This window comes from Thermobia domestica, chromosome 7, assembly GCF_964235325.1.
Source record: "Thermobia domestica chromosome 7, izTheDome1.hap1.1, whole genome shotgun sequence".
Lineage (NCBI taxonomy): Eukaryota > Metazoa > Arthropoda > Insecta > Zygentoma > Lepismatidae > Thermobia > Thermobia domestica.
In genome coordinates this window covers 253,718,458-253,742,119 of record NC_137460.1, presented here as the reverse complement: position 1 = coordinate 253,742,119, position 23,662 = coordinate 253,718,458, and positions in this window count along the sequence as shown.

Genomic DNA, 23,662 nt, shown 5'->3' with positions numbered 1-23,662 from the left:
GGGAACGGTAAGATCGTTCCCATATTATGTATATATATATATATAAAAGTGGTGTTCAAAATTTTTATGAAGTTGAAAAAGAATGCTGAGGAAGATTCGTGGAGCAGAATTGTCTTCAGTGGCGTATTGAGGGGCTCGGGCTAAAGCTTCCCCCGAAATAAATGTTAGTTCTTCACATTCCACGTACAACAATAATCCTCCTTACCATTTCTAAGAATGTAATTGACTTTTCAGTTTCTTAAGCTCTTTGTTCAGAAATAATACTGTATTTGTCAAATTCCATTCCATGTAAGAACTGCGTCCTTTTGTTCTTTCTTTCGTCCTTTCTACTTTTCTGATTCTTTCCTTGTTGTTACTTTCTTTCGTTTCGCCTATCATAATTTATCGACCCTTGTCAGTTGTGATTCAAGTTGGCCGTCATCAGTAACACCAAAACTAAGAGGAGGTGATAAGCGAAAGTGGTGTTCCACACCAACGTACGTGGATATAAACATGACGGGACTTTAGTTATTACAACAAAGGAAAAACTATATCGTTTAGTTATTTTTAAAAGAAGGAAATGTTTGAATTAAAGAAAATCAAAACGGGGAAATAATTAGCCCGGCAAATTAAGTAGGCCAAGAAGATGCTTCCTTTTTCTTGTATGAATAGAAGAAAGGGTTAGATTCGCTCCTAAAATTTTGTGTCACATCATATAGGATTTATCGGTTTGCAATTCTTGCCATTATAACTTTAATTTATGCTCAAAATAAAATATATTTAATTCTCATACTTAGGTAGGCATTTGCCCACATTCCTTTCCTGTGTTGGGTATAGCCCCTCGAAACAAAATATTACATATGCCATTGGTTGTCTTCAGGATTGGGAGGTGGGCAGATTTGAGGCTTATTCTAGGGAAGGGAGAATATTACGGTAGATTATTATTAAAGTCATTAGTAGATTATTAGTTGATTAGTAGATTATTAAACTCATATTACGGTAGATGAATTTGATTTATGAGGTGAATCTGTTGTTGAGTATATTATATTTGGTCTAGGAATTAATTCGTGCGGTTGGTACGCACACATTGAAGCTGTAGTACAAACACAAAATACATAAATACCTTAAGAAAAATATTGTCCATCGCTAGCCACCACTTTCGCCCATCTGTCAGGCAATGTACGGATTCCGTGGCGAAAGAAGTCCTCATCCTTGGAAGCGATCCAGTCAGAGACCCATGTTTCCATATCTTCTGAAGAAGTAAACCGCTGTCCAATCAAATCGTTGTTCATGCAATCGAACAAGTAGTAGTCCGAAGGAGCAACGTCTGGTGAATACGGCGGGTGAGGTAAAACTTCCCATCCGACATTTTCTAAATAGTTTTGACCGGTTTTGCGACATGTGGGCGAGCGTTATCATGTTGAACAATAAGTTTATCATGTCTGTTCTCCCATTCTGGCCGTGTTCTGGCCAGAGCTTGCTTCAAACGCATTAATTGTCGTCGATAACGTTCTCCATTCATAGTTTCACCCGGTTGCAGCAGCTCATAGTACACCACACCTTTCATATCCCACCATATGCACAGCATAACCTTTGCACAGTGAATATCTCGTTTTGGTTGTGATGGACCTGGTTCACCTGGTTTCACCCAGGCCTTTTTTCGTTTAGGGTTCTCGTAATGGATCCACTTCTCATCACCCGTAATAATTCGATGCAGAAACCCCTTTCTGCTCTGTCGTTGAAGCAGCAATTCGCAAATGGTTTTTCGTCTTTCAACGTCTCTGTCTTTCAATTCATGTGGAACCCAATGTGACATCTTTTGAATCATTTCCATGGCTTTCAAGCGTTTGGAGACTGTTGTTTGATCAACGCCTAATACTGCTGCAAGTTGTTCCTGCGTTTGACACGAATCCTGCTCGAGCAATGCTGTCAATTCTTCGTCTTGAATTGTTTTTGGCTGTCCAGCTCGCTCTTGGTCTGCCAAGCCGAAATCACCACTTCTAAACCGTGCAAACCACTTCTGACACGTTCGCTCAGCTAGAGCATGGTCACCATACACTTCCACCAAAATACGATGACTTTCAGTCGCACTTTTCTGCATGTTAAAGTAATGCAGCAGGACACCCCGCAAAAACACTTTATCAGGCACAAATTGCGCCATGTTCACTTAACTACAAACTGGTGTTGTTGACGCTTTAATCCACTGCCCTATACTACGAACGATACGCGATGACAGGGGTTTGCAACACATGTGTGGATACACGGAACTGTGGGACGCTCCGTTCGTTGCGCCATCTCTTGTCCACCCGCACGAATTAATTCCTAGACCAAATATATCAGGCGATGTTGATAAAGTAGTAGTATATCAGTATTACAAATCATTGCCGTGAACACATTCTGAAATCTGAATGCATGTATAATTATAATTGGTAGCCTATATGGGCCACGAAGTCTAAGTTTGTTGCAATCTTTAATTCGAATTTTTTAGGTTCACAAGACTTTCCCTTCTCTTATCATCGTTCGAAAGATTCGTATTCATTTAGTTTTGAAAAATCAAAAACCGGACAGCTTACTGAGAACGAGTTTACTTCCCAAAAAAGAGTGTAACGCTTTTTGATGTTTTCCCATCAGGACAAGTGTTGTCCCAATGTTACATTGTACTCACGAGCGCAGAGTTTTGGTTAAGGAGAAGAGATTGCAAGTGGGTGAGATGATGAGACGAGTGCGAGGGACAAACTTTGTCAGGAGAATATGAATAAATTGAAGTCAGGATATAAATTTCAGTAAATAATGAGATTATGTTGAGAAGCACTTAGATTGTCTGAAGATGAGGAGAGTGAGTTTCTTGTGTTGCCATGAAAGGTAGGTAGCATGAAGGGCAAGAGGTTAAGAAAAGGATAAAGAAAGAGGCAGCAGAATTCCGAGAAAAATGAGGAAATGACAGATATGGTAGGGACAAATGTTGATAAATGAAAATGAACTAAAATGAAATATTTCAGATTAATGTCCTGTTATTCTATGGGAAACGATGATTAAAGTAAGTGAATAATTACATTGCTCTGCATTTTGAAAAGAAAAAGTTCCGATGATTTTGGTTTAAGTGGCGTTTTCTTACAATTTACGGCTGATTACGTATATAACATCAACTGTCCCCATCACGTCACATTTTCCTGGAAATGGGAAGGTATGTTTATATCAAAACGTACAAACTATATTATAATACAGAATGCGTAATATATATTTTTCGTGTACATACAGCAGTTTCAAACTGACAAAAGTAACCAAATACACACAAATGCAAACAAATACTACAGTTTACTCAAATACGTACAGTCAGAAACAATATTCAGTATAGGTATAAGGTATAATTGTTATTGTTACCGACGGTACAATTAATCATACAAAAGCCTACTACTTGTAAAACAATTTTCTTCGTTTTGCGATTTTTTCTAGAAGTTACAACGCCTGTATCCTCTCTTTTCAGCAACCAGCAGTAGTCAGCCATCATATTAAGGTTAAACCATCTTCATACCTCCTTTCAATATCCTTTAACTTCTAGTGAAAGTCCACCTTGTTCTTCATTGTAGATACCAAGATTGTGTGGGAAATTTTCTAAATATCCATCTAAAAAGTGTAGTTTGACACTCATATTACACCAAAAATTTCAAATATTTTGCAGCAACTCTTCTACAATATATTCAAAAATGAGGGTAGTTAAGGTTTTTTTTATCTGTAGGACAGTACATATAAAACTATGAGTTTTCTCGATGCTCATAATACAAAATACCTTGCATATGTAGTTAAAACACTAACAAACTAAGTAACTAACTCTATGGCCTATGGAACCCGAAGGTCCAATGCCGTGTTCACAAAAGCTCTCCACTGACTTCTATCCTTAGCTAACTGCATCCAGTTTCTACTTTGTATTCCAATCTCTGCGAGATCCATCTTATTGTCATTGTAGTTAAAACACTTATCTCCTTATTTAGAGCACGAATTAATTTTCATGGTGCCTAACTTGATATGAAGAGGATGGAAAAAACTTTTTGAACGTTCCACGAGTGGTTCATGTTCAACATTCTTCACGCCAGGTGACAGAGTTTTTCGGGATGGCCATTCTTTCCTAATCCAAAGTTCACCCTTTGTACGACTATTCCATTAGCAGAGATAACAAGGATGTTTGGTGTAAACTGATTGAAGTCCCAGCAGAAGGTCTATAACTTTAAAATTACCATACAGAAGGCATTGGTGTTCTTTGTAGTTCACACGATCTAGCAAACGCTTAACATATTCGTATGTTTCTATCGTATAAAAAGAATGTACAAAGGTAAGACACAAGGATATTACCATTGTCAGTTAAGACGCTTTTGAAACTTGATTTCGATGAATTGATAAAGGTCCCCAATGAGAAGCACTGTAAGTCACACAAAAAAATTCTATAAGTCCTGGTATGTCACGGCAGTAAACCATTGATCCACATTCAGCACAAATATATATATATATATTGTCAACTCCCCTTCGTGTGCCTTCTATAGCAAATGCGTAGCTCAAAACGCAAGGAGATTGTCCTCCGAACATTCTCTATAATGTCCGGGAAAATTCAGTAAATAATTTCAAGAAAATATACACATGACAAGTTTCATTAATAAACATTTGTATTTTCAGTGAAGAACTTCGTTATTAAAGTGTACTGTGTGTTGTGTAGACAATCTACAAACCATTATCAGATCACAATCCCGGAAGTCTGACTATTTTCTCTATTTGACAACCATGACCAGATAGCAAACACATACCTTCTGACTGGATGTTGATGATGGTCCTCAGGAAGCAAGGTGCAGCAGAGCTAAATCCAACCACTTGTAATGATGATGCTACCAAGAGTTTAGAATACTGAATAGTTGTAGAAATTATACTGAAGACTAGTTCACTATGGCTAGTGACTATTCTCTAACGACCGACTCTCTAGAAATAAATCTCGTTCAATACTGCTCTTCTTCCAATGGACGTCATGGAAGGCTCTTCTTGGAATGATAGTCTTGGAAGGCTCTTCTCCGAATGATCTTCCAATCTTGGTAGAGTATTTATTTCGAATACGTCAATTTCCAAACTGCTATCTTTGCTTCACGTCACACCACGTGTTTGCTTATCTCATTGTCGAAATTCACATTTCTGCAATGATCATCAAATAGACAAAATCTCCAGACGTCTATCTCCGTAATCTGACAGTTTTGTCACATCCTAAAATTTGTGTTGATGTTAACAAATAACAAATAACAAAATAAATTTTACAACGACTCTCATAATAGTCCTTACTCTGCATTATTTCTTTGTTGTCCTTCGTCGTCAAAACGTTGCACATTCACATGTCTGTATTTACATCTTACATAAAACAAAAACAATAACATGGACAAAGGTACAATAATTTTGATATGTATTTTCTTTCACTTAATTTTACGTTTTGTATCTTCTTGTCTTTAATTTTATCTTTAATTTTGTTTTTAATCTTGTTACATTTATTTTGAGCCAATTATTATAGATTTTTAACATATAAATTTATTTAAGTCTGATTCCTCAACACGGCCCCCTTTGAAACTCAAAAGTGCTTCGCAGCTGATCCAATCGAAGCATGAGATTGGAAAATAAAAGAATACAAACAATAATATTATATGAACCTTGTTCCATCACCGCACATTTAACATAAAATCGTGATAATATTAACAAGATAATAATCAAAATACATATCTACATAAGGTAATTAATTAAATATTTACAATTTCGCGCGTCTATCTACATAATTACAGGTATTAGAATGTTCAGAGGAACATTTTCCTGCCATCTACCGTTTTTATTTATGTACTACAAGCACTTAGATACTCTCTGAGTACTTGAATATATGGTTCTCTTCATTATTATATACATATATCTTCAATCTGAAGATTCCCGCATGGAAAATTCCTTTTTCTCTTCCACATTCATGGTCTCCAACCGATACATTTTTACTGAACTATTTCAGTTTTATTCCACTTCATCACACTGTAAAGATATACTGAATAAATTATTGATTATTAATTCCACACACTCACAACAACACTTAATTATTTATACTTCACAGTCCTTCACCCAAAACACTGATCATTTTATCGTTTTTATCATCACAAAATTTTATAACACCATAATTATTAGCAAAACCATGATAATCCACCATCATGTTTTTGGTAACACTGGCACTTCCGCAAACTTGCCGAGTGTTCGAAATTCTAAAGCTTGGCCTTGAACGAAATCAAGAACAAATTTCCGCTTCCAGTGCGCGTCACTTCTACTTGCGAAATAGATCCACTGGACGAACTTTTATTTGATTTTGTGTCCTTGTCCGTCGATCGTGTTTTCACCTCATTCTCGGTCCGTGAACAAAAAAAACATCGGGTTTTGATGTACTCGTGGAATCCACTGCATTCTCCAAAATTCTCGTGGTGTCTTGTTGATTTTTATTGTGGCTTGCTATCTGAAAATTCGCTATCATGTGAAATAACCATTCTCAGTGAATTGTGATCTGTGTTACTGTGATTACTACCTTTTGAAAAATAGTGTGTGTTTTATATATTCTTGTGTTAACTTCTGTGTGCATTTTTTCCTACTCTTATTTAATTTTGCATAGATCGGAACAGAAAGGTAATGTTTACTTATTGGTGGGCCTATAATCGGTTTTTCATAAAAACTTTCCGAATTAGTTTCGCTTGTGGTACTAACAATCTTACAATCTTTACTGTCTAACTTCCCTATTTTAACTACAATATAGCCTATAACCATACTAATTATGATTACTAGTACAATCAGTACGAAAATCGCAACGTAAAACATAACTTGCCGTTATCCATTATTCACGATAATCTGTAATAAACAGAGGAAACACTATAAACTTTATTGACTTGATGGTACTATCAATTAATTTTTAGATACTTAACAATAATATTTTCATATTTCTGTCTACCAACTCATGTCGATTGTATTCTACAATCCCGTTATACGTACGGTAGGCGCTTTTTTTCTCATTGCTCATTGCATTTCCTAACGCATAACTTAGCTTCCTAGATGCAATGTATTTCTTATCGTTCTCTTATTATATGTAACTTCTCATAGTACTAAAATAGTCCCTTGAATTACATATTTATTTTCGTCGTTTTTTTCCAACCTGCATATAACGCTACATTCCTGTTGTTATATTTCTAAATAACCTTTATTTAAATTCATATTTAAATATCTTATCTCATAACTTAACCATTATTAACTATTTAGCATTATTTTAGATCATTTTAATAATTTCTTTTTAATTTTAATTTTTCATTCAATGTCTGCCTTCTGTGCCAGGTGTAGCGCTCTGCTCGCTTCTCTCGCATCGATTAGATGCGTGACAACAGCCTTCAGCCATCTTGGTCTTCCGAATTTAAGCGATATACCATCGTACATCCCGTACCTTTTCGGATATCATCGGAGAATACGGAGTAAGTCCTCCGCGTTCGACGGCTCAGCATCTCGCTGAGATGCAATCAACACTCGATTGCTTTTAAACGTCCTAAATCCCTATATTATTATATTGTTATTAAAATTAAATGATTTGACATACTAATCTAAAATATACGTACTTATAAAATCTACTATACTATTTTCCTATTTACGCTTTTTATTTTCTATTTTCTCTCTACATAATACTATAATACTACAATACGACGATACTAGCTAGTTTAAAAATTACTTAAACTATTTTCTCGTGAAAACAATATTCATTAACATTTATATAAATATCTTATCGCCGAATCTATCCTATTCAGTCTTTATTATTAATATTCTATAGTATCTATGTCATTATCTATTTCTATGTATCTAAAATTATAAATCTTAGATTTTCTAGATATTTCTCCTCACCTTTCTCTCTTTTGATGTTCTATTTTTCTAGTTTTTCCTATTTTCTGTCTATTCGTATCGTGGTACTCGTTGTCTATCCTAGTCATACTGGTCTATTATCTATTGTTAACCATGCTTATCTATATTCTTTTAATCATCCTTGATTTCTAACAATCGGTCGCCGCTTCGCTTCCGTTCTTTTCTCTACCGGTTACGCTTCTTGTCTTACGGTTCTAGGATCGATACCCCCTAATTAACTTGTTCCTAGCTGCTAGGTAAGTACCGGAATTTGTTCTATTTTACTTTTTAATCAATTTTCATTCTTTTCCAGCATATCTCAATGAATTTATTCCTTCAAGTGCCGGTTATGTTATTATTATTATTATTATTAATATTATTTCTTATGAATCTTCCTTTTGCATTTTATAGTTCCTAATTGCTCTATATAATCTACAGTACAACACTATTATTGCTATTATCGTTAATATTAATACAATCATTATTCCAAAAATTACATATGTTATATACTGCGTTGTAACAACAAATTGTGGCACAGTAGTCTCAAATTTTAATTTCAGCAAATTTTCAGTTAGGTTATGAAGCTCTTGCGTGTGCAATGAAAGATTTAGTTGTTTCTCCGACCAATTCCCCGTTAAATTTACATGTTACATTTACATTCCCCATTAAATTTATCCTGTACATTAATAATTTTTTTAGTAGGTATTGCCAACTCACCAATAATTATTCGATCAAAATCCTTGTAATTAACAAAATAGGATCTGTTATTACCATATTCTAATTTTGTCGATGTCATTCCCTGATTATTCTCTAATTTACTTCGATATCCTTGTTTTAACGATGAGTATATTACTCCAGCGTGTGTGTATTCAAATAACACTTCGCCTAAATATTTTTCTGAATTTTGTTGGCAATTCTCTAATGATTTAGCATCGTTTTTTAATGATCTAACATCCCAATGAACTCTGAAATGAATTAAAATTATCGAATTACTATTTTTATTCCTATTTATCAATTTATTTCATTTTATTTATTTATTTTTATTTTTAAAGTTTATTTAATTGTTTATTTATTTCTTTACCTAGCTACACCTGAGGAATATTCTTCACTAAATTCTCTAAAATAGGAAATTCTCTAATTATTCATATACTCTAATTTTAAAAAATCACTAATTTCTTTAACCAATACATGTTTATCGGTTCAGAATGTTAAAATATCTGCATTCTCAGATATTGATGAGGTTTTCGTTGAGTACCAGCCGCCTTACTGACTGGTCACCCATAAACACGGATTGTGCACAAATTATTTTTCCCACTAATATTTCTACTTTAAAATATTTCGAAATTCCATTCTTCTCCATATCCTACTTTCATTCGTAATCATCACTATCCGAATCATAATCTTCCTCTTCTTCCTTCGAACTTATAAATGGTTTAATTCGCCTGATGTCTACTGTGTCAACTTTCTTCTCACCTTTTGATGTCTCATATTTAACTCTATATGAGTTATTATTAACTTTCTCTAGTATAGTACCTCTTATATCTTCCATCAAAACAGCCTGGAATCCCAGCTCGTGGCATTTCTTTGATCAAGATTTGGTGACCGATCTCAAAACTCGGTTGGTCATACTTTTTCTCGATCGTTTTCTTCTGTGCTTTAAACTTGTTCTGTAGATTCCGATATGCTAACTTCCTTGCTTATCACTCGGGTTCTTTTCCCACGGGCAATGGATTGGCGTGTAATTATATTGGTCCAATTCAAGACTCAAACGAAATAATTTAGGAGATAATTTCGGTGTAGTTTGTAAATATTTCAAGCAACGGCAATCGGTCCAAAGTTCAAATTTTTTATTAAATAAGTAGTAATTAAATGCTTGAAACGAGTCCACCACCGCTAGGATTTCCAATTCAACAGTGTGTTCTTGTTTTTCCTGTTACCTCAAAACTCTGCTGTAGTATGGAAAAGGGGTCAACTCACCACTTTTTTGTTTTTGCATTAATACTGCTCCAATTGAGTTCATCGAAGCATCAGTGTACACCCGTGTCTCCAGTTCTTCACGGAAAGGTGCTAAAAGTGGTGCCTCAAGCAATGCCTGTTTTAGCTTCACAAAAATTTTCTTGTGTTCTTCTTTCCATACAAATTTGTGGCCTTCCTTCAACAGCGGTGAAAATACAGCAGCGAATTCAGCATAGTTCTTGAAAAACTTTTTGACATAATTCGTCAACCCAAGAAATGACTTCAATTTCTTCGGCGACTTCGGTGGTTTAAACACTTTGATTGCTTGTACAATTTAGGTCTAATTTCGTATCCATTATCACTGACAACGTGTCCTAACGCCAATACCTTTTCTTCTACAAACTGACATTTTTCTACTGAAAGTTTCAACCCGTAATGTCTTAATCTCTGGAATATTGACTTCAACACCTCGACCATTTTCTCCTGTTCGTGTACACAAACATATTTTCGTGTAAACTGCGGGTGATTGCACGTACCCCATCCGGAGAACTTTATATGCATATGCTTCAACACCTGGGATGTTAAAGGCAGTCCAGCCACGTGACTCCTTCGTAATAGGCACCTGATGATAGGCCGCTTTTATATCCAAAATTGAGTAAAATTTAGCTCCCCATACACGTTAGTATCTGGTGTATAGGTGGTAATGCAATGCTATGGAACCTAACATGGTGGTTGAGCCAGCGACAGTCCAGAGAAGCTCTGATCGCTCCCGGTGGCTTTTTAACGAATATTATGGGCGAATTGTATGAACTATTTGACTCCTGTATGATGTTTTGGTCTAGCAGGATATCAATCTGTTCTTTAACTTTATCCCGCAACACTATCGGTATGGGATATTGCTGACGCCTGAAGGAAACTTTTGTTTCAAGCTCAATATGATGTTCTACATGTTTGACTCTCCCCAATTCATTTTCTTTCCATGCAAATACATCAGCATAGTCATGGCACAGATTTTCAATCTTTTCCCTAATCACAGGTTTGGTCTGACTTCCACACTTTATCCAGGATCTATCAACATTCTGTCTAGCCTCTAATACTTTGTCAATATCTTCCTGAGATGACCCTTCATGTCGCAATTCTTGTTCACTCTTGCGCTCGTCTGCATTTCCAAGTCTTAGATTACATATCAACGTTACTGGTTTATTAGCCGGATTAACAATTTCTAATTTATTCTTTTCTCTAGACAACAGGACCCGTGGTATTAATATATTAAATTGCTTCTCTAACTCTCTGTCAGGCTCCAAGAAATATTCGTTTCCATTCCACGAATTTACTAAATTTACTTCAACTACGGTTCGACTCCTTGGACCTACACTCACTCTCTGATTTATAATCCATGTCGGTTTCATACAAAATTTTACACCAACCGCTGCATTATCCGAAACTGAAACCGTTTCTGCACTAGTTTCCCTCCTTACTTCAGGTTTGCCAAATCTCTGAATCAATAATTTATTATTTCCGTAATCAATTTTACAATTTTGAGCTCTCAAGAAATCATTCCCGATCAAAACTCGATATGGAAAGTTCTTGATTACCAGAAATGGTAAATGAAAAGTCTGATTAGACACACTAAATTTCACTATTGTTATCTTATTAATCACTAACACGTTTTGAGTAATTCCCTTAATTTTAGTTTGTTGCGGAATTACTTTTGCAGTAGGTGGAATTAATTTTTCATCTAAAATGGAAATTTGAGAACCGCTATCTACCAACGCTTTAACTTCTCTATTCTCTATATCTATCGGCAAATAAATCATGTTGTTCTCTTGACTAATCGAGGTTATTATTTCTCTAACTTTTCCGTTCCTATTCCCTGTAAATGTGCCTCTCCCATTTACAGTAGTACTTAGTTTAAATTCTGATTTCCAATTGGTTGATAAAATGTTGTCCCATTAACTTGAGTACGAACAACCTGTACGTACCGTGATTGTTGTTCACCTTGTTGTCCCGAACTATGACAACTCATATTTTTAGATGAATTACTGTTTTGTAAAAAATTATTCGGTCTACTCCGTTTATTTCTCCAGCTATTACCTCTATTCCCACGGTAATTATTTCGATAATTGCCATTTCCTCGATAATTATTCCATCTACTTCTATTCTGATTTCTATCGTCGTATTGTAGTATTATAGTATTATATAGAGAGAAAATAGAAAATAAAAAGCGTAAATAGGAAAATAGTATAGTAGATTTTATAAGTACGTATATTATAGATTAGTATGTCAAATCATTAAATTTTAATAACAATATAATATTATAGGGATTTAGGACGTTTAAAAGCAATCGAGTGTTGATTGCATCTCAGCGAGATGCTGAGCCGTCGAACGCGGAGGACTTACTCCGTATTCTCCGATGATATCCGAAAAGGTACGGGGATGTACGATGGTATATCGCTTAAATTCGGAAGACCAAGATGGCTGAAGGCTGTTGTCACGCCTCTCATCGATGGGAGAGAAGGAGCAGAGCGCTATGCCTGGCAGAAGGCAGGCATTAAATGAAAAATTAAAATTAAAAAGAAATTATTAAAATGATCTAAAATAATGCTAAATAGTTAATAATGGTTAAGTTATAAGATTAGATATTTAAATATGAGTTTAAATAAATGTTATTTAGAAATGTAACAACAGGAATGTAGCGTTATATGCAGGTTGAAAAAAAACGACGAAAATAAATATGTAATTCAAGGGACTATTTTAGTACTATGAGAAGTTACATATAATAAGAGAACGATAAGAAATACATTGCATCTAGGAAGCTAAGTTATGCGTTAGGAAATGCAATGAGCAATGAGAAAAAAAAGCGCCTACCGTACGAATAACGGGATTGTAGAATACAATCGACATGAGTTGGTAGACAGAAATATGAAAATATTATTGTTAAGTATCTAAAAATTAATTGATAGTACCATCAAGTCAATAAAGTTTATAGTGTTTCCTCTGTTTATTACAGATTATCGTGAATAATGGATAACAGCAAGTTACGTTTTTACGTTGCGATTTTCGTACTGATTGTACTAGTAATCATAATTAGTATGGTTACAGGCTATATTGTAGTTAAAATAGGGAAGTTAGAGAGTAAAGATTGTAAGATTGTACCACAAGCGAAACTAATTCGGAAAGTTTTTATGAAAAACCGATTATAGGCCCACCAATAAGTAAACATTACCTTTCTGTTCCGATCTATGCAAAAGTAAATAAGAGTAGGAAAAAATGCACACAGAAGTTAACACATGAATATATAAAAACACACACTATTTTTCAAAAAACTAGTAATCACAGTAACACAGATCACAATTCACTGAGAACGGTTATTTCACATGATAGCGAATTTTCAGATAGCAAGCCACAATAAAAATCAACAAGACACCACGAGAATTTTGGAGAATGCAGTGGATTCCACGAGTACATCAAAACCCGATGTTTTTTTTGTTCACGGAACGAGAATGAGGTGAAAACACGATCGACGGACAAGGACACAAAATCAAATAAAAGTTCGTACAGTGGATCTATTTCGCAAGTAGAAGTGACGCGCGCTGGAAGCGGAAATTTGTTCTTGATTTCGTTCAAGGCCAAGCTTTAGAATTTCGAACACTCGGCAAGTTTGCGGAAGTGCCAGTGTCACCAAAAACATGATGGTGGATTATCATGGTTTTGTTAATAATTATGGTGTTATAAAATTTTATGGTGATAAAAACGATAAAATGATCAGTGTTTTGGATGAAGGACTGTGAAGTATAAATAATTAAGTGTTGTGGTGAGTGTGTGGTATTGCACTCTCAATTTAGATCAATTACCAATTAAAACTTTCCCAATCATCTCCTTCACTCGGACGCATAAACATGCTTTGCCGACCTTCATCCAAGCTTGGGAATTACTCGAATGACAAGGTCGGTCGCAACGTGGTCGGTTGCGTACGAACTATCCTATCACAAAACCCAAAACATAAAAAATGCTAATTTTACCTTTTTCCTATACTTATCAATGTATACCGCGAGGGATAGTTCACTACTGACGTATCAAAACAAAGTACGTACCGCAACCTACTCTCGCGTTAACATCTAAACTTAACACTTGTAAAAAAAAATCAGATAATTAAAACACCGGGAGTTTGCTTTCAACTACTCATATTTAACTATAGAGCAAAATAGTTTTATCTTACATGGAATGAGTATCACATTGAATTTTAACGTTAACGTACGTACGAACTGAAACAGAAACAAATATTACATGCTAACAATATGAAATGAAATCTGCACCATTCGCATTAAACACACAGTAAAAGCAGGATTCTCATATTGAAAACTTGTATAGTACTTCTTTTCTCAATAATCCCCTATCTAGCTAAATGATTATACAAATACAAAATTATTCACACAAGTTAGTTATACGTGTATGAACTCATTACTAGTGGCAGACCTTTTTTTATTATTATCACAACTGTTACACGACGATGAGACTGGCGTACTAATCACAGAAAAAAAGAAGTAATCACTTTAACTTTGGTCGAACGATTTCTCCCTGTTAAAAACGTCGGGATAGTTCTAATATGAATTCCTTGCGATTTCTTCAAATAGACGTATTGAAGCTACTTACAGATATACTTCTTCTGAGACGGGATTTTCCCTTCGATGTCATCCTAGGATCACTGGATACTAGTACAATAAAACTTCTTGTCTAATGTTCCAATTAACGTCGGGAATGATATTAAATACGTTAACTTTTTACACTTTACTTGTTAAACGCAAAACTTTAACTAATTCATAGTTCTACAAAAACGCTGATCCTCACTCTGGGACGCGTGCTCTTCCCGCCGGTCTCCAGTGCCCGATTGCTTGGCGCACTTTCTTGTCACCACAATGCACGTGATGATCAGGTATGCACTGGACATAACACTGTTCCTGATTGGCTGATAATTGAAAAATTATCCAATCACGACTGGACTTAGAAATAGATGAAGACGTGGCGTGATACAGCGCCTTCTCGAATGTTCCAGACAACTAGGCAGCAAGAAATTCCAGCGTCTTCGAGACAAAGGACTATTGTTCTGCACACACACACACATTCACAAGAAAACACAGTTTGTGGCGTCGAAGAGATGTCTTGGACTGTAAAAGCACTCGCATAGTTGCCAACTAATAAATTTATCACTTAAAATTAATTATGAGTTCAATAAAATATTCGCATTAATTTTTCTTGCTTCGAGAATCGATAGCAAATGACGCCCTCAGAGAACTGGCAATATTGCATTGGTAATGTTGCCAAAGGACCCTGGACTGTTCGGATGTTTTTTTAATTTTGGTACATCCTGCATATAATTTACTTCAACTGTCTTAGGGTAAATGGAAACACAGTATTGTCTTGTTGTGAGGAATACGCCACTGTAACACTATTGAGGAATGATTCGGATAAATATAAAACACCAAAAGTATGTATTGAAGAAACTTTCCCTTTTTGGCACTGTCAACGGAGCACTATTGGAGGAGCATTATTCACGAAGCACTATCAACGCCAGTGTGTACTATTTTTGTACGCCTTATCATTATCATTGTTATTATCATTTTTAAATAATAGGTCTTTACACCTGTATGTTTAGCCACTTTTTTCGCCACTTTTATATAATTACGAAATGTTTTCTGTCTTTTAATGTATTTTTATTAATGTATATAATATTCCTTTATTAGCATTGATTCTCACTCAGTATTTCTAAATCTGGTTTCTCACAGTGTGCTTATGTTTTGAAACTTTACACTAACAACAATACATATTTGCTACAATGTTACAAGAAAATATCACCTAACATGCGTACAAGTCCAGTTTGGTAAAAATTTAAAATTATATGAAAAGAAATATTTTTCTAACCTAATGAAATTATGCATAACGAAATGAACTAAACGTTTTTTTATCAGAAACGTATCGGAGACGAAGTCAGAATTCAAAAATTAAAATACGATCAACAACGGAGTTGTTAAATTTGTGCATTACTTTACAATATAGAAGTTTAAACACTTAATAGCTATGAATAGATTTTGAAAAACCTTTGTTTTTCTTCATAAAAAATATGAATATCTCTTTCAAACATTTCAGAAAATCAATACAACCAAAATGAGAAGTATTACCAATATTATGTCAAACAGCTTTTTATCATTGCAACTTAGTAACATTAAACCTTAAAAATCATTTGCTTATTAATTCGTTTTAACAAGACTCAACAATCTTAAAATTATCTTTCACAATAGATCTGACTTTCATATTTACTGCCATGTGATTCAATATTTGAGAGGATTTTAAAACAAAATTGGTCCTTAAAATGCTTAACTACGATATAATTTCTTAATGGCATTCATTAAGGCTACATAACTACTCATATCCTTTACAATGGGTATTTCGGAAACATCATTTATAACACTCTTCTATTAACACCTTTTCATCTCATTCACATTTAATTACATCGAGGGCACAACGTCAGCCTCGGTAAACAACATCTATATAAAGCCACTTCATTGCTACTACTATCGGAGTATAGCCTTGCTACTGCTTTCGGACCATAGCCTAATATCATTAAACGCCTTTCAACATCTTCATCCCGGACACACATTGTCAACGGTGTACATATATAAACGTAATATTTCTTAAACCCATTTATAAACATCGTTATGCATTCACCTTATGCCTCATATGATTTCCGTTATCTAGCATTATTCTTTCACAAATATTAACCTCTCATGTTCATTACGATTACCAATTATACTTCTCGGTGACCGGAACTGATTTAAATTACATGATTACTTTATTCTCATTAAAACAGATGATTGTTGACTATGTTAAAAGAGGAATATTCATTTATTTATTTCTTTTTTTTAAATAATTACCTTTGCTTTCAGAAGAGTTTACTTTAGAGTTAATGCCAAAAATTAAAAAAAAATGTGTCTAAAGGTCTCCGTTACCTTTCTCTCCCCGTTTTTTCCATAGCTAATACAATAGTAAAATAAAAATACGCAGATTCCACGAAAAAAAGGAATATCTAAATCAATGATATCTGAATGATTATTGGAATGAACTATTTTTCGGGTACTCCTATTTGGCCTTCTTCAGTGATTTACTTATATATATTTCCTCAAAATATTCGCTGATAAACATAACGTTTATATAGAAATTTAAAATATTAATCAAAACGTAATATAACGTTGATTATTGAAGCTATGATAATGTACATTTATAATTATTAACTACAAAAATAAACAAAATTTTCACTTATATGAAACATATATTACTTATATTTTCTACCTTGACTATAATACACTAAAATGAAATATAATGGCCAACTATTGATACCAATTTCCTAACACTAGACTATTAGTTACTTAACATGTGAGTGTTTCATCAAGAACCGAAAATATTAATCCAATTAATTAATTATGCTATCCTATGCGCCATTGAAACTGATTTACACGTGGTATAACAAAAATAAAACCAGTATACCATATTGAAGCTAAACAAAACTTGCTATAGTTATATATATATATGTGCATCTATATATTTCAATGCAACAAAATGCAGTAACTTTTGGATTATAGAAATAAAATTCGTGAAACATTATACTTATTACTGAAAGTATTACATTATTTATCTAACGACTTGTTTATCATTTTCTCTTTTTTTTCATATTAAAACTACCTTCTCATTTCTAAACATTCATCTTCCAAAAAAAGAGAATGAAAGAGAAATAAAAACCTAATACGTTGACATAACAATATATGACCAAATTCAAGTCCTAATTATATTTGCTCACTAAATATGCGACGAAAATATATTCATAAAGCTCATGAAATTTAAAAATAAACGACAATCTATGTATATGTATGACATTTTAAGCTTCCTATGTATTGCCATTATATACAACATAGTTAAACTATTCATGCATACACTTGCCTTGTGTAATTTAACTAATAAACTATCGAACATTTGACTACATATGTATGAGTTAAACGGCGATTAAGGCTTACGTAGCGCCATCCTGCGTGTCATTGATTGACAACACAGGTTGTAAGTCATCAATTAAACAAAAATATAGGTTAATGAATTGATCCCGAAGATCAATGGGCGCTGACTTACGATTTCCCATAGCCAAAGTGTGCGGGGTCGCTGAACTCCCCGACGATTTGAATAAAATCACTTCTGCACTAAATCCTTGTCCCTCCCAGCTGAATGCTTCACGCATTACAGCTATGTCACAATCGGGTAAATTATTCCAACCCCAAATGGACTGTCAGTATCTAGACCTACAGAAGGTATTAAAAATATATGAAAAGGACAATAAGAATACCCTGGGGAGGAAGATTCGATACTACAGCCCTGCATTTGAGTTCCCTCTTATAAAATATTGAAATTGTTTTGTGGCTTGCTCGTACCCACAAAATTAGTAGGTTTACAAACACATAACTTACTTAGGAGCACTGACCAATACAAAAATGTGCGGCCTTCTGGCAAAAATGCACTTGTCAACATCAGGAATATCGTCGCATCCGAGATTAAAGTCACAATCGAGAATATATTCACAATTAATAATGACAATTGTTCAAGGAAATGATAGAGTTGCAAATGCGTAAGAAGACGCTAATCGGCTTCCAGCACAAACGTATCATGTTTAACCTTTTTTTCTTTCTCGAGTATGAAAAATGAACAACAGAATGGTAATGACCTCAACGAAACAAGAAAACAAAGTCAATACTACAAGTCTGACAATGGCAATAATCAATGGGTCGAAAATTATACACGTGTTTATGTTCATTTAAGAACAAACAGACTCTTCTCATACAAGAAAGATTTGAAAAGAAATGAAATTGGAAAGTTTCACATTCTGGATTAATTGTTATATCCGACAAATGTCATTTATAATTGGAATGTCATATTCGTGGTTTAATTAACTCTACTTTGAACAATTATTATACGCATTCTTCAATTTCGAAAATAAACTCATTTTAAAATTTAAAACAAGGTTTATCAACTTTTATCCAAAATTGAACCAATAATGTTAATGAATCCAAACTTAATGATAAATTTAATTATCAAATTTCCATAATGTTTGTAACTAATTTATCTTATATACTTTTCATTCTAAAACTCAAATTTAATATAGGTAATGTTACCTAATCGAAGTAAACACACTATGTTTATCGATACCAACTTGTGTCGGCTGTTGTTGGACGCACTGTTTTAACCAGATACTACAACAAAACTTACAAATTAAATAATGATAATATTCGATATTTTCTAACAACATTCCATGCATCTTTTATTATTTTATCGCGTTAACACAGTGCAGCCAAAAGGAAAGAAGAGAAAAGATTGTTTCCTGAAATCCCAAAACAAATACAATTTCATTATCTCCTTTTAAATCAAATAAAATTAGACCTCTGATAAAAATACAAATTTTTTAAGCGTCAGTTAAACATTATATTTTTGAAAAAATATATCAAACGTCAAAAACCAAAATAGAATTTTGAAGTGTGTGTGTCCAATAGCCAAAATCACACACTAGCTGAGGCCCAATCGGACGCTATCCCGATTTCGTCACTTTAATTTTGAAAGAAAATAGTGACGCCTCTAAGGGTTGGATTGTGTTTTTAACCTCTTAACTCTTCTTAATTTATAATGTAGTTATTTTTAAATTCAACTGAATTTCAAACTTTATTAACGTCATAACTAATACTTATTGACTTTGCATAATTGAAGACTATATGTATGAACAAATTCGGACCCAAATTTATTGTTTTTAACCTTATTTTGGATTACTTCCTAAACCATAGTAAGCAATATTTTAATTTTGATGTTCCAATGTTTAACCAGTCTAGTATTATGAATTCACTGTGCTTTTGCATGTGCTCAATGACAAAATTACATGGAAAAGCAAAATCGTTAACGGAGAAAAATTATTTTTCAAGACATATATCAATGTATAATTTTGTTTATATTTCTGCACCAGCAAATTAAACAAAATCATTTGTAGATAATTTTTAAATATGCATGTACACACATTCGTAGCGTATGCTCTCTAAAAGTCCTACCAAAATCTCTAAATATGCCTAACCGATCTCTAAGATTCCTAATAAGAACTTCAAATAGGGTTAACAGGTTCCAAAATTCACATTTCTTAACACTATAGTAATAAAACAACACAAAATATTGTGCGTCTAACTTTATTCAGGTGTCCTCCTTTTATCCTGAAATAAACACAAACACACAAACAAATTCTTGAAATTACGTAACTGTGGTGATGTCCACGTACAAAAATAGGAATTGCCAAAAATGGGTTGGGATTATAAAATTTCATAATCAAAGGAAACTCCGCGAAATAATTTCTTTTTACCTTTCCTTCCTTTTATTCATCCTACTTGGGTCCTTTCTTTCTCCTAGATATCCTCAATCTGGAATAATCCTGAAATAAATTTCCATTAGACACATTTATAATTTCACGTACCTGTCATAATGATAAGAGATGTGGTTGGAGGGATGGCTGGTCTTCTTTGGTAAGCTGTAAGAGAAATCCCTAAACATACGAATTGGTGAGGTTCCCTGTTTTTTTTCAATGAAGTAGTTGTAACCCACTGGAAAAGTTGGTCATGATTGCCTTAATACATTCGTCAGACCATTCAGCAGAATTCTTGCAATGGTGTGTTATGTACAAATCGCCCAACTTATGCAGGAAATATTTCAAACGATCACGATGTTGCAATTTAACACATGTCTCCTTTATCACCATTTCAGAATTGTTTTCATCGACTTCGTCGGGTTGATTAACAATGTCTACTTCTGGGTATAGCAATGGTAATGACTTTTCGTGCGTCAATGGGTGGTAAGGGACATCTTTAAGTTTAGCTATTTGCTCTTCGGGTAAATGTTTTCGAGCCATAAGAATCCAAGTGTTAAAGGTTTTAGGGGTGGGATTCCAAATTCTTACTCTGTCCATGGACTGGAAACCAATACTCTGACCATTTTAAGGGTTCCATAATTCAACAGCACGATTATTACTAGTAACTGCAGTACAGATGTACGGCCCACGAAAGATTTCAAAGAACTTTGCTATTTCTTTCTTAACGAGGCTACTCACGTTTCGTTGCCTAACAAACACTAGGTCTCCCTTAGCAACAAGTCTTTTTCCCTGTTGGGTTTGATTCTACTTTTCATTACGTGCGGCAACTTTTCGTTTCCTACGTAAATCAGCCATGACAAGCTTATTACTCCAATTAATCGAATCCTCAGCTGTGATTGCTTCCTGTACGTTTATCCCAAAATGGGTGAATATGGGTCTTGACGAATTGATATTTAAATGTAAGCTAGCAGGTGAGACACCAAGACTTTGGGAAATGGAGTAATTGTACAACAATACTGCTTGGGTTAAGTATTCAGCCCATTCTTTATGAGATGACGAACACAATGTTCTAAGAGTTTGCACTAAATTTTTATTAACGTTTTCCACTAATGATGCCATGGGATGGTACGGAGTGGTATGGCGAACAACTACATTGTACTTTTTCATGGCGTTTAAAAACTGCTTCGAATGAAATACAGCTGCATTGTCACTAATGATTACTCGGACTAATCCTAACATAGGGAAGTAGAATTCTTCCAGGCACCTTACTACAGCCTTTGCTGTTGACATACGTAACGCAAATTGCAGTACAGTAACGAGTGTAAAGATCCATTATTACTAAAGCAAATCTTTTCTGAGTTTGACCTGTAGGGTAACTCCCTAGAAAATCTATGCTAATTGCATCTCGAGTTGCATTTACAGGTATTGTATTCATCAATTTAGCAGGTGGATGTTGGTCAGGTTTCATACGTGGCAAGTAATACAATCGCGAATGAAATTTTTAACGGCTGTTCGCAACCCTTTCCAATGGAAAGCTTTAGAAATTATTGAAAAAGTTCTTTCAAAGCCTGGGTGATGAATGTCGGTATGGTACGCAACTAAGATATTTTGTGTGAGTGCTGGAGGGACACAAATTTTCCACTGATCTGGTTGGTGAAAATCTCGAACTAACAAAATATGATTGTCCAACTTGTAAAACTTTTTCCATGACCTACCATTTTTGAATTCAGTTTCGTCCGCGTTACCTTCTAAAACAGCAATAACGTTAGCATAATCAGAGCATTCACGTTGAAGTGCAGCTAACCTTTCAGGTGTTATGTTCATGACTTCTTCCTGCAACACTTGGAAGGTATGAACTTTCAGTAGGCGGTGTTCGTGGATGGGAAAGAGCCTGCTTAACGTGTCACTTATGGTGTTTTCAGAACCTGGTATGTATTGTACCTCGTAATTTAATTCCTGTAATTCAACGACCCATCTACGTAAACGATTATTCCAAGGTTTAACTCGATCTAGATACGATAAAGCACGATGATCAGTTACAATAATCACATGGTTACCTAACAATATTGACTTCCACTTTCTGATTGCAAAAATGACCCCAAGACATTCGGCTTCCGCGGTAGAATATCTCTGTTCTGTAGGTGTTAACGTTCTACTAATGCACTGTATGATACGTTTTTCATCACCATGTTTCTGCCAGAGGACACTTCCTATTCCGCACTGCGCGGCATCGGATATCACGTAAAAGTCTTTTGTGAAGTCCGGATGAGCTAACATAATATTATTGCAAATATCCTGTTTTATTTGATTCAATGCCACTTCACATTGTTCACTCCAATTCCATTTCTTCTTTTCTTTCAATAAATCGTATAACGGGGCAGATTTCATGGCAAAATTGGGAACAAACGACCTGGACCAAGAGAACAACCCTAACACTGAACGTAAAGTTTTAATGTTGGTTGGTTTCGGTAAATCCCGAACGGCTGTTATACTACGTTCATCTTTTCGTATTCCTTCGTTGCTAACTACATATCCTAAGAATGGAACTTCCTTAGCGCAAAACAAACATTTGTCAATGTTTAAAGTGATTCCGCGTTCTTTAAATTTCTGAAATATTTCTGCTAATAATTGTAAATGTTCTTCAAAACTATTGGTCATTACTAAATTGTCATCGACGTATCGAATGATTTTACTATGCAATTCGGGCCCTAAAACATGTGCCATCATCGCGTTCAAGGCAGATGATCCGTTTCGACATCCGAACGCCACTCGTTGATATTGATAACATAAACCTTCGAAATTAAAAGCAAAATATGGTTGAGAATCTGGATGTAGTTCGGTTTGCAGGTAACTCTGTTGTAAATCAATGACTGTGGTAAATTTCTTTCCTTGCAATTTCGCGAGTAAGTCTTCGATTCGCTCGGGCCTAAATTGTCGTAATACGGAGTGCCTATTGACCATACGTAAATCGATACATAGACGAAACTGATTATTCTTCTTGGAAACTACTAAGATTGGGTTACTGTGTATACTCTGACTTGGTTTTGTGATTTGCAACTGCAAAGATTTTTGAAGCTCGTTTCTAACAAATGGGATGGCCTTATAGGGTATGGGATATTGTTTTCTCACTAACACTTCCGTAGTATTAATTTCTGCCTTGTATACAAATCCTTTACACTTCCCGGGGTAATTAGTGAATATTTATCTATATTTGAATAACAGATCTAGCAACTGATTTCGCTGGGGCTCAGTTAATCCGTCTACTTTCTGAACTGCATTAATAATTTGTTCATCCGTAGTACCCTGTTTTTGAAAAGTCTCCCTTTCACTAATTTCAACGCGATTAACGTATTGGTGCTCTCTAATATCGCTGCTACCATT